Source organism: Chenopodium album, chromosome 1 (assembly GCF_948465745.1).
Source record: "Chenopodium album chromosome 1, dcCheAlbu1.1, whole genome shotgun sequence".
NCBI classification, from domain to species: domain Eukaryota; kingdom Viridiplantae; phylum Streptophyta; class Magnoliopsida; order Caryophyllales; family Amaranthaceae; genus Chenopodium; species Chenopodium album.
The window spans coordinates 40,859,331-40,872,671 of record NC_137834.1 but is presented as its reverse complement, the minus strand read 5'-3'; the positions used below and the strand labels follow the sequence as shown (position 1 = coordinate 40,872,671).

The following is a 13,341-nucleotide window of genomic DNA, read 5'->3' as shown; positions in this document are numbered from 1 at the left end:
GCCTGTAAGCGTACGAGCCACCCCCTTAGAGGGGCAAATGTTGAGGGTGAAAATACCTCGTATACGTGGACCAATCCCATAGTGACACGTGGCCAAGTTATAGGGTGACACGTGTTACCACGGGAAGATGCCACGCAATTCAGAGCCCTTAAGGTATCAGGCCAGTCTCGTAGGGACACGTGGCCCAGTCGGAGGGTGACACGTGTCGTCAGAAGAAGATGCCACGTGTTTAGGGCATATGTTCCCTCTTTAAATCAGCACGCCAGAAAGCCCTAACAACGTCAGGGCCCAAATCCCGAGAGATATCAATGAAAGCCGCAAAACGGCGCCCCTAGAGTAGCACGTGGCATTCACTGATTGCGCAGCCAATCACGCCACGCAAATCTAGGGTACAAACCCTAGAAAGGGGCACGAGTCCCACCCCTATGAATACCCCAATCATTTATGATGGGAGGGGGATTAAGACATTTACAAACAACAGAGCATTAAATAGCTCCAACTTCTCTCTACTTTCTTTCTCTAGCCTTTTCCGTTCTGATCACTGACTTGATTGTCGGAGGCGAATATTCCGTTGATCGGAATATTCGTTGTTTTGTAGGTTAGACCGTCTCGTTGCCAGAAGAGCGTGACCAGTATCCCAGGAAATCCAAAAAACACCCGAAACACAAAGTTTAATAAAAATCTGAAAATTATATAAAAACCCCTAAAAATCTCCCTTTTTAATGGGTGATTAAACCCTCTTTATAAAACATCAAAAGTAGTACTTAGAAACTATTTCCAACACTTAAAACTTCAATAAAAACATATATTTAGGCTTAATTAACTTTAAACATAATTAATTTTATTAATCAAACTCAAGGATAATATTTAAAGTAAAAAAAAAAAACTTCGTTAAAATCAAAAACTGCCCGAAAATCATATTTAGAGGCTGAATTTGGCCACGAGAGGGTGGTTCTCACTACCAACGATAGTGAGTCTTTATTAAAACGTTGTTTCCACATGGAAAACACTACTTACTTATCAAAATCGGATGAGTTCATAATCTGATCGGGATTAAAAGGGGATTAATATTAACGAACGAAAATCTAAAAATTAAAACACGAATCTACGTGTTCAAAATAATCTGGAATTAAGTTAAACTAATCAATAGTTATAATCACAAAAATTTCAAAACATCATTACTATAAAAGCCCTTAATCAATTGTTCATAAAAACCCTAAAATCATGATTTTCAATAAATTGAAACCCTAGTTTTATAATTCATAAAATATGAAATTTATAACATAAATATAATCTGAAATTTATAATCTTTATACCATTAAAATATAATTTGATACTAAAAATATAATCTTTATACTAAAATCAAAACCCAAAACTATTAAATTAACAATTAGCAAAATAATGAAACAAAGGAGGATGAAATAAGACTAACCTTTTTGTGTGGGAAATTTTTTTGGAGATTCATGGGGTATTTATAGGAGAGAATTATTGTAGGGTAAAAAGAAACATTGGGCCTCATAAAAATAATGGGTTGATTAAGTAATCAAATGGGTTAGGCTTGTGTAAGTGGAAATAAATTGTAGAATAAAGGTGCATAAAATAATTTGTTCAAATAATTTTCGACCCAGATTAATAATTTGAAACTTTTGAAATTAAATTATGAAAAATAACAAATAAATTTTATTAATAAAATAAATTTTTATTTATAAAATATTTAAAAATACGGGGGATTACAATCTACCCCTCTTAAAAGAAGTTTCGCCCTCGAAACTTAACCCAAAAGCCATAAATTTTCCAAAACCATTCAAACTTTTGTGTTTTAAATTGATCTAAATTGATTGATTCTCAACATGCACACTCAACAAACTGAACTTTATGCTTAATAGACTCGTACTTGGCCAAAGTTTACATACTTTAATTGCATGTAAATACAACCATAGTGCATATTAATAAGCAAAATAATGCAAACTCAAGCAATAAATAGCATAATTGAGGTAAATAGCGCGAAATTACATCGCATTCTACCCCTCTTAAAGAAAAGAGTTACGCCCCCGTAACTCACCTCAATAACATCATTAGGCATTTCTTTTTCATTTCTTCTTTCTGCAATAATTTATCCATAACTTGTTATTCTATAATTTCCTCAAATTTGAATAGTTCAATTCATAGGCACTCAATAATAAGATCTGTAAAAATCTTACAGGTGACACTGTATTTCGAATGAATCTCCAATGTAAACAATATATACGCAATCTCAAGATCATGGTAGGGTAATTGGTCTCATAAGATTTGTCTTGGCAAGAAGCATTATCATTTTGCCATTTTGGTCCAACACACATCCATTAAGTAAAAACTTCAAGTCCACCACTCCCATTAGGCAAGACTAAAACAAGTGCAACGATTAAATGTTCTTTAAGAGTTAAAAGGCTTGTTTACACTTCTCATCCCATTCAAACTAACTCTCTTTCATCAAGGTATATACAACAATCCTCAAAAGTCCTTGACAACCCTCTTTAAACATCTAATCCCAATAAACTCCTTATATCGGTCACATTGTTAGGTGTAGACCACTTACTCACCACTTGAATTTTTTTTTGTCCCGAAATGAAACTTACTCTCATTAATAAAAATTCACACTACGAAAACTGAGCATATTACACGTCGTCCCTAACATGACACATAATCCTCAAATGTCTATTATAATTCTCCTCACTCTTCAAGTATAGCAAGATATCATTAATAAAGCCATATATTTATCGAATTACTGTACTCATGGAAATACTCGATTCATTAAATCCATAATGATTGTTAATACATTAATTAACCCAAAAGGCCTGATTTATATTTCCATGTTTATGAATCCATGGGCTCCTCAAAATTTTCTTCTCTCTAACTTGGTTTTCAAATTCTCCCAACGAAAGTCAATTGTCTCACGAATCGTATCCCTATTCTCTTTCCACCAAAGTTATGCTCCTCAAATTCTCATGGCAATTCAAAACAACAAAAACTCTTCTTTCACTACCTAGTTCTATAGAAAAGCAGGGTCTCCACTCTCCTTAAAGTATGCGGCTTGACCAAAGCAAAATTCATACACTCCTCTCGCATAGTTTATCATCACCAAATATATATATTTCATCAATTCTCCAAGTACATTCCTAATTTGATCATAAGGTTTCTCAAATAAACACTCATTGGTTGCAAAAATTGAACGAGATATCAAATAATTAAAATATAGATCTTACCAATAACCTAAAGCACCAAATAAATAATAAATAACATCATTAAATAAGCATAACCAAATAGTCACATAATTACATGCATCATATAATGATCATCCATACGTACACATTACTTTGCACAAATCATCACAAATTAATCTATATTGTATTCTTTAATTTAATCCTTACACATGATTCTAGGTGATCACAACACCCCAATTTGCATGATTATATAAAACATATACAATTAAATATAACTTGCATAATAACCACATTCAAAATAAATGGCACCAAGAATTAAATTATAATGCACATAGAAAGAAATCATCTGTCCTATATGCCTTTCTTAAGACTACCCAAATCTCACACATAAAATAAAATAAATAATATTAAGGTTTAAAGAATAAAATAAGTACGCAGATTCAACTAATTTCAAAAATAATTAATAACATAGTAATTTATAAAAATACATATATTTTATTTAAACTGCCGAATTATTTTAATTAAATTAAAATAATATTTTTGAAATTAAAGTTTAACCTTAAATCACGTCATAAAATCCAGAATCATAAGATTTAAAACGTTAGGCACCCAAAAACTTTTAAAGTAACTTTACTGGTAATTAAATCGAACCTAAGCTCCCAGATACCACTTTGTAACACCCCAATAATTCTCTCTTTAAACCTGTGAGGACCCTGAACAATATTCAAGAGAATTACTGGCGTGCTACCGCCACGTGTTCAAACGTTAAGGCTTTATCAGACAACACCAGCGGAAAAACTAAATCAGTTACAAATAAGTTTAAAAACCAACGAATGAAACCAAATTAAGTCATACAACTTGGAACCATTAAGGCCCTTATTCAAAACCCAATAAAAGTAGTAAGTGATTAAATTCGGTGTTCAAATAAATTCAAACCCAAAAGAAATAGTGTCGAATAAAATCGAATTAAAATAAATTCAAACTTGCAAAAGAAATTAAAATGCAAACAACCAACTCTCTACTCAAGATCCCACAACCCTGATGAATGTTGCATGTGTAAGAACCTGTGGTAATTCTGCTCCCCAATAATACAAGTGTAAAAAATTGGATCATCACAGTGTCATTGAAAGGCGAAGGCCATGACCAAAGAAAGGCACACAAAGCACGCAATCTGCAAAGCTGAGTACATACAAGCTGCAAAATAAATTAAGAAATCCATAACATGCTACTAATAATCAATCATTATGCATCATTAAATTATAGACTCAATACACGACTCAACTATTTATATTACTAAGACTCCATTAACTAATAATAGGTAAATCATTATTTTTATTCATTGGATTACGCAATAGACAAGGTTGTCCAACCCATGATCCATTTGGAACATCAATAAAAGAAAAACCCCATGCCTCCTTTCGGAAACATTAATAAACATCCAACGACCACGGGCGCGACTCCGTGACCGTAGTTAGTATGAGATCTCACCTAACTCCTCGTTTTGAAAAATATTTGAAATAAGAGACTCGTAGATCAGACAACCTCGAGAAAAGTACACGGCTAATACCCCATGTACCCCAACCCCTGATTGTCATTATTCCAAAAGTGCACCAATCCAGAGTTTTATTGCTCATCCATCTTGCACTTTACGTGATTTACAAGTTTAGACTTGGTGATGACTCATATGCATAACAATACAATCAATCCAATATCAATTCAATCAAGTAAAACAACTTTTCAATTTCAATTCTTGATTTATTAGTGGCAAGCAACATTTATTATTTATTCCTTTACTACCTCGGTGTATAAACACCTTGAGTGCATAAGGCACCCAAAAATCTTAACCTCATCTTAGAAGACTTAAATTCTTCCTTTATTTATCCTGCTTGCATAACCATGAATGAGTAATAAATTAATCATTACACCAATCATATACCTTTGCCTCTAAGCGCACCGTGCATAATTAGAGCACAAATAATACTTGCAATATAAAATAGTGCACGTCATACGAAATTCACAATGTATAACCAAACAATTTAACTCAATCATCCCGATACATGATACTAAGTTCTCGATCCGTCGTCCTTAAGCATGCACCTAAAAGAAAGGTTTCGTAACTTGTACGTACCTTGAGCAAACGAATTGGTATGCCACTGAACTAACTAGAAATCACCTTCAATAAACTCCTCTCCTAAGCCAAATAATAACATCTCAATCAAATTTACAGCAATACTAACTTACTTTAAAACCTTCAAAATCTAAATCAAACAACACTTTAAAATCTTCCCTTTAGTTAAAATTAAAGGCTTATATATAGTTCTTTAAATTTTCTTCATAAAAACCTTAAAATACACTCTTATACATGAAATTACAGCAAGTTCAAAGTTTAATAAAAATCTGAAAATTATATAAAAACCCCTAAAAATCTCCCTTTTTAATGGGTGATTAAACCCTCTTTATAAAACATCAAAAGTAGTACTTAGAAACTATTTCCAACACTTAAAACTTCAATAAAAACATATATTTATGCTTAATTAACTTTAAACATAATGAATTTTATTAATCAAACTCAAGGACAATATTTTAAGTAAAAAAAAACTTTGTTAAAATCAAAAACTGCGCGAAAATTATATTTAGATGTTGAATTTGGCCAAGAGAGGGCGGTGCTCACTACAAAAGGTAGTGAGTCTTTCTTAAAACGTTCTTTTCACATGGAAAACACTACTTATTTATCAAAATCGGATGAGTTCAGAATCTAATCGGGATTAAAACGGGATTAATATTAACGAACGAAAATCTAAAAATTAAAACACGAATCTACGTGTTCAAAATAATCTGGAATTAAGTTAAACTAATCAATAGTTATAATCTCCAAAATTTCAAAACATCATTACTATAAAAGCCCTAAATCAATTGTTCATAAAAACCCTAAAATCATGATTTTCAATAAATTGAAACCCTAGTTTTATAATTAATAAAATAAGAAATTTATAACATAAATATAATCTGAAATTTATAATCTTTATACCATTAAAATATAATTTGATACTAAAAATATAATCTTTATACTAAAATCAAAACCCAAAACAATTAAATTAACATTAAGCAAAATAATGAAACAAAGGAGGATGAAAATATGACTAACCTTTTTGTGTGGGAATTTTTTTTGGAGATTCATGGGGTATTTATGGGAGAGAATTATTGTAGGGTAAAAAGAAATATTGGGCCTCATAAAAATAATGCGTCGATTAAGTAAACAAGTGGGTTAGGCTTGTGTGAGTGGACATAAATTGTAGAATAAAGGTGCATAAAATAATTTGTTCAAATAATTTTCGACCCAGATTAATAATTTGAAACTTTTGAAATTAAATTATGAAAAATAACAAATAAATATTATAAATAAAATAAATTTTTATTTATAAAATATTTAAAAATACGGGGGATTACATCTTTTTTATGCATATGAAAATAATGTTAATCAAAATTATGAACATGAAATACTTAGAATGTTTCAAGTCTCATCCACTCATTCTAAATCATTGCCGAAACAAATTCAGGAATTAAAATAGAAATCCTCCCCAGTCGAGTCGCCAAAAAATTGTGGGAAATAAATTTCAAGCGTTAACCCCCTAGCATGAACCCCACTGTGATCATACACTAAAGTACGGTGGCGTCCAAAAGGGAAGAAGATAGAGGAAAAGAGTCGCCAACAAGTTTTTTAGGAACTTGTAAACCGTTCACGAGGTGAAGGTTACACCCCTTAACGATCCAAGAGATTGTCAACTCCATAAGGTCTAGAACCAAATAAGGGATCGGGGATGAAGGTACAAATCCAACCTAAAATAGATTGAACCTGCCCTAATAATAGGCCTCTACTTTATTCTGATCGTATTCATGTGCGCTTTCTGATTATTAACATGCAATCAATAGGATTACCCTAAACCTATTTAATCTATGTTGGTTGAATATTAATGCACAAATAAACTATTATTGGCGATCACTTGAAATTATATTCATATTAACCCTAAACAAGATTATTAAATATTTTATTAAGCGTGATTACAAGTACAAATTCCCTTTAAACATGCATAAAAGGCGTGATCAAGCAATGACAATAAAAATCAAGCAACATAATAAATAACCATAAACAATTATTATAACAGTCATAATAATAATCATGACAATAAAATTATAATCATCATCATGTTCATGTTAATATTAAAGCGTAATAATAATAGCAAGATCCTAGGCATGATACTAACAAGATTAATAACAAACCCTAGCATGTCACTAAGCAATAAAAATCAAATCTTTAACCCTAACATGATACTAACAATCATAAATATTAGGAAGAGAATAGGAAGCATCGAAGAAATGATAATAAGCATATTTGATATTAAATTTACCCTAGACATGATACTAGGAATATCATAATAACAATTAAACATGATTTCTACATCATAATATCAATTAAAACATTAAAGAACTTACTTTGATGCCTCGTACCTCTTTCTAATAACAAAATACACACGTTAGTAACTTCAAGGAAAATAATAAACAAAACAATTAAATCAAATAATTGAAAGAGAGATTTGGGACCAAACCCCCAGAAATTAAACCTTTCACGTCTAGGGCGAAGGCAACTTCGAATATGGCTAGGTATTTCAAGATCTAATGAATGCGGAATTTTGTATTTGAAAGCAAGTTTAGAAAAGAGAAAGAGAGATGGATGAAATAATCAAGAAAACTTGATAAGAATTGGTGAATGATTAAGAGAGAATTAGAGAATTAATGATTGTGAATGAAAACTGATTGTAGGTGAATGAAAACGGAGTTTTTAATACGTTATTTATAGAGAAATTAGCCAAAAAGATAAAATATCAAAACAGAGCACTTGGCGCACGTAAAACAGAGCTGGCGCCAGCAAAACAAAGTTGGCGCCAGCACCAGCTAATTGGCGCTAGCACCAGGCGCCAATGGCTGGCGCTAGGCGCCATGCCTGGTTCCAGGCGCCAAGGCCTAGAGCAGGCGCCAGGCCCGTTTTTGACGCGTTTTCGAAAATCAGATTAGTTTGCCGTACTGGAGGATAAAATCATATATTTTCCTCAAAAATGCTATTTGATTTTAATTAAAACTCTGAAAAGTCAACAAAAGTCAATTTATCAATGCTAATTGAATTAGGAATGAAAAGAACCTTCTAGAAGAATCTAGAAGACTAAAACCATTCCTAATTGCATTAGGAATGATAAATCATATTAGGCCCTCCTCTAGATCATTGGGCCGCACATAAAGTTCAAACCGGGCCCAATTTGGTAAATTGGCTATAACTTCCTCAATATTCATCAGAATTGGGCTTATAATATATCGTCGGAAAAGTCTTTGCAAGCCCCATCCAACTACACTATTATTGGACCCATATCATGGATCAACCAAACTGGATTGGCTATTTTATTAAAATAAGTTTTCAAAAACGAGAAGAGAAAAGAAATTAAAACTTTCCGCAACACTAGACTTTCCACACTTTCGCTTCATTCGATTATGATTCGACGTGAAAGGTACTCATCACTGGGTTTTGTTTTTGGGGAGACACAAATGGGTGTCTACAATTATAAATTTGTTTTTTACCAAGGGTAGATTAGTTTTCAACGACCTAGTCTCGTTTTAGATAAAAAATGGCGCCATTGCCGGGGAAATGGCGTAGATGATTTCTATTGTTGTTGAGTCTATTTCACCTTAATCTCAAAAATACAAAAATATTTTTCTCTTTAGGCTACATTTGTAGCCGTGTTATTGATATTCGCTTTGAGTTTTTGTATACGTAGGATAAGAGGAATGACTTTAGTGCCATTTGATCTTGAAATTGAGAGAACAACAAGGATAAGGGTTGCTAATCGTTCTTTGAGTCCAAGATCTCCAAGAGAAGAAATTCACAAAGAAAGAGAAGAAGAGGATCAAGTAAGCATGGGAGATAATCCAAGAGTTGCTTTAAAGGAGTTGGGAACTCTCGGTGCATATAGGTTTGAAAGTGGGATTGCATTGCCAACAACACAGGCAAATGACTTTGAAATAAGACCAGCCATGATCACTTTGATAGAAAGAAGACAATTTAGTAGAGCTAAGATTGAGAGTCTGATAAACCATCTCAAAAAGTTCGAGAGGTATTGTAATACTATCAAAGTGAATGGTGTATCTCAAGAGTTTATCCGGCTCAAGTTGTTCCTCTTCTCTCTCGTAGGTCGAGCCTTGGAATGGTTAGACAAGGAGGTCAAGCCCAATTCTCTTAGAACATGGGATAAAATTACCAAGGAATTCTTGTCTATGTTCTACCCCCAAAAGAAAACGGCGGAGGCAAGGGCTTTGATCCAAAGTTTCAAGCAAAAGCCTGGTGAGAGCTTGTATGAAGCTTGGGAAAGGTACAAGGAGTATCAAATAGAATTTCCCCATCATGGCATCCCACCCTATCAAATCATTCAAATTTTCTATGGAGGGTTAAGTCCTCAAGGCAAATCGTGTCTTGATTTTGGAGCCGGAGGCCCAATCATGAACAAAATTGAAGAAGAGGTTGTGGACATTATAGAAGATGTGGTGCGCAATTACAAGGGTTGGAAAGAAGGAGAAAGAGAGTCTTCAAGCAAGAATAGATCAACGGTTTACTCGGTTGATCACCTTAATGCCATCAACAATCTATCCTCTTAAATTGCAAGTTTGGGGAAGGAGATGACAACAATCAAGGCCAAGCTTGAGAGTGCAACTTCCAATGCACAAAGTCATCCCTCCCACATTAAAGGTAGAGGTACATCTTCTAACTCTACTCCTCTTTTTACTTCTAACCATATGCCCAACGGATGTTTGTTTTGTGATAATTGTGGGTCTTATGACCATGATGCTTCTACTTGTTCAAATGGGTTTGAAAATCTTGATGATGGTGAGAGTAATGAATGTGAACATGTTAATTTTGTCTCAAACAATAACAATGGTCAAAGGTTTGATGGACCAAGAAACATTGAAAATAGAAATTCTCACCAACAAGGTGGATTTTATAACTATAACAATGGTAACTATAGGAACCAAGGAAATCAAAATTTCTGAGGCAACTATAATAACGAAGGTGATGGGAATCAAAACCAAGGCCAAGGTTATGGAAATCAAAGCCAATCTCAAGGCTTTGGTGGCCAAAACCAAAATTTTGGCAACAATCAAAATCGAGACAATTGGAACAATCAAAATAAGGGGAATTTTCAATACAATCAAAGGGGACCCCCACCCGGATTTGGTCCAAAATCTCAATGTGTTGGTGAAAATTCCTATTCTCAATTATCTAAGTCCAATTTGAAGGTGATAATTGACAATCAATTAAAAATCTTGAACACCTATATGGCGGTGAGTGATAAGAAATTTAATGAGATCATGACACATAACAAAATGCTTGAGACACAAATCAGCCAACTAGCAAACACTTTGAAAGATTGTGCTAGTTCTTCTTCATTGCCTTCTCAAGGAGTCGACCCTAAGAAATCGGTTTATTCCATCACCACAAGGAGTGGAAGAGTTCTTGAAGAGAGAGTTTCTAGGGATTGTGAGGAGGACAAAAAGAAGAGTGTTTCAAGTGAGCAAAAAGAGGAAGATGTGTCAAGGGATGTGAGCAAAGAAGAGAGCCATGAGAAAAAGAAAAGTGATGAGAGAAAGCAAGAGTAAGTGAGAAAACCCAACCTCCCATATCCCCAAAAGTTTATGAGGAACAAACTAGTTGACCAATTTGGGAGATTTCTTGAAATGTTAAAGAAGGTCCATCTTTCTATCCCTCTTACTGAAGCCATGACCCTAATGCCTAGATATTCTAAGTTCCTTAAGGATATCTTGAGTGGCAAGAGATATTGTAATGAGATAGATTCGGTGGAGCTTGGTGAGTATTGTAGTGCTTCGATTCATAATGACCTCCCCAAGAAGATGAAAGATCTAGGTAATTTCTCTATCCCTTGCAAAATTAAGAGTAAGATGTTTGAGAATGATTTATGTGATTTGGGTGCTAGTGTGAGCATAATGCCCTTCTCGATCTTCATGAAGCTAAAGCTATGAGAACTTCTTCCTACCAATATGACTTTGCAATTGGCCGATAGGTCCATCAAGTTTCCAAAGGGTAGAGTTGACGATGTTCCCCTAAAGATAGGTGGTTTTACAATTCCCGTTGATTTCATTGTGCTTGAAATAGAAGAAGATGACCACATTCCTATTATCTTAGGGAGACCGTTCCTAGCTACTTTGGGAGCTTTGATTGATGTTAAAGGAGGCCATATTACCTTGAGAGTTGGTAATAAGAAAGAGAGGTTTGAGCTATAACCAATGCATGAGTCCTTATCCCTTGTGAAAGGAATCAAGAGTGATTATTCCCTTCGTTCTTTTGATAATGTGTATGTGATTGATTCTTCATCTAACAAAGTTCATGATATTTTTGATGATGTGCTTGTGAGTTTTGATTGCATGAAAGTTAGTGAATATAAGAAGGAGCTTCCAAACGCTATGAACGAAGTGGAGATTGCATTCCTTATTGGTTTGAGCTCTACCCTTGAAAGGAAGAGGAGGATTCCATGGAGGTATATGGCGTGAAATTGTCTACAAAAGTAAACAAAATCAAGAAGAAAGCAAGAGCTTCAAGGAAGAAGAGAATGAGATTGAAGATGAGAAATGAAAAGATTGTTTTTGATATGCAAGCTAGTGAAGTCTTGTCAAGCAACAACAGGAGGTTACTTAAAAATGAAAGAGAAGTTGTTCTATCCGCTACCTTGGATAAGGTGGTGTTCTTTGACCATCCCTGATTTGGAGGAACGGTCGAGCTTAGGACCTTAAGTAAGTGCTTTTCGGGAGGCAACCCGGAGATTTCTCACCTTTTCTTTTGATTTCTATTTTTCTTAATTTTCCTTCTTTTAATTTTTTTCTTTTCTTTCACTTATTTTCACTTTGGATTTATAGGTTGAATTCTTGAAGTTGGATTACATCAAGTGGGAAAGAGTAATGGAATGGTGTTTCGCGGTTTTTGATGTGTTTATATTCAACTTAATTAAAATTTTGAGGTAAAAGGGGTAAGAATTGTTAGAAGGTAAGTTAGGAAATTTGTGCTTAAGTTTGAAGAAATTGGAACTTGGTGAGTTCATCGTGGAGCAACCATTATTTTAGGGGTGTTGAACCCACATTTTTTCACATTTAAAAACTGATCGTTATGATGGGGTCAAAAATCCCGGAATGATAGTTATTGATGTGCCCACGCATGAACGCACCAAGGAGAAAGGCAAGAGGAGCAGCAGGTGGCGCGGGCGCGCGCGACACTGGCGCATGCACGCTGCCAGGTCGCGCGGCCGCGCACCCCCCCTCCAGCCGTGCCTTCTTCTTTCTTTTCCCTCATTTCTCACGCACACAAACCCCTTCACCCTCATCAAAACCGCACCATACCCTACTCACATTCATCAAATCTTCACTCAAATTCCACCAAATTTCCATTACAATTCATCAAATCCTCTTACAATTCTTCCATTTTTAACAAATTCATACTACATTTCACCTATAACAACCACCATTCTCTCTCCTCCATTGTTGAAGCTTATTTGGGGATTTTCGTGTGGGTAAAAATTGGTGGCTAAAGATTGCTCTAACTTGCTTCTTGTATGGTATAAGCGTCTACTCTTACTCTTAATTGTTGTATTATACCATATAATTGCATGTTTTAGTTAATTCATGAGTATGAATAGTATTATTATGTATTTTGATGGTTTTAATGTTTGAAATTTGATTTTGGTTGGTTATTTGTGATGAATGATGATTGATTATTGCTTACATTGTGTTGTTTGTTGTTTGTGTAGCTTGATTGATCGTTATTGTTGAGAATTGTTGTGATCAGATTTTTGGTAGTGGTGCTTCGTTGATAATGTTGAGCCTTAGTTCTTGATTTCTTTGTGCTTGGTATATGGTCTGAATGCATTCGGTGGCTTGAATTGGTGGTAATTGTGTGCATTTGGGATTGCTAAACTTTTTTAGTGAGTTGTTGCTTGTCGTTTTTTGTTAAGGAGTTCGATTAAAGCATTCAAGATTGTTGGTTGGAGTTTCTTGGGGTGATTGTGGTATTTTGAGTTGCTATCTTTGAAAATCATCA

The 13,341-nt window shown here is 34.2% G+C and overlaps 1 non-coding gene across 1 annotated transcript; it reads right to left on the bottom strand.

Moving 5' to 3' along the window:
• Positions 1 to 9,546: 9,546 nt before the first annotated feature.
• On the bottom strand, positions 9,547 to 9,652 carry LOC145564765 (small nucleolar RNA R71). The gene has a single exon (XR_014094900.1). It is a non-coding gene; the product is annotated as a small nucleolar RNA R71 (small nucleolar RNA).
• Positions 9,653 to 13,341: the final 3,689 nt, after the last annotated feature.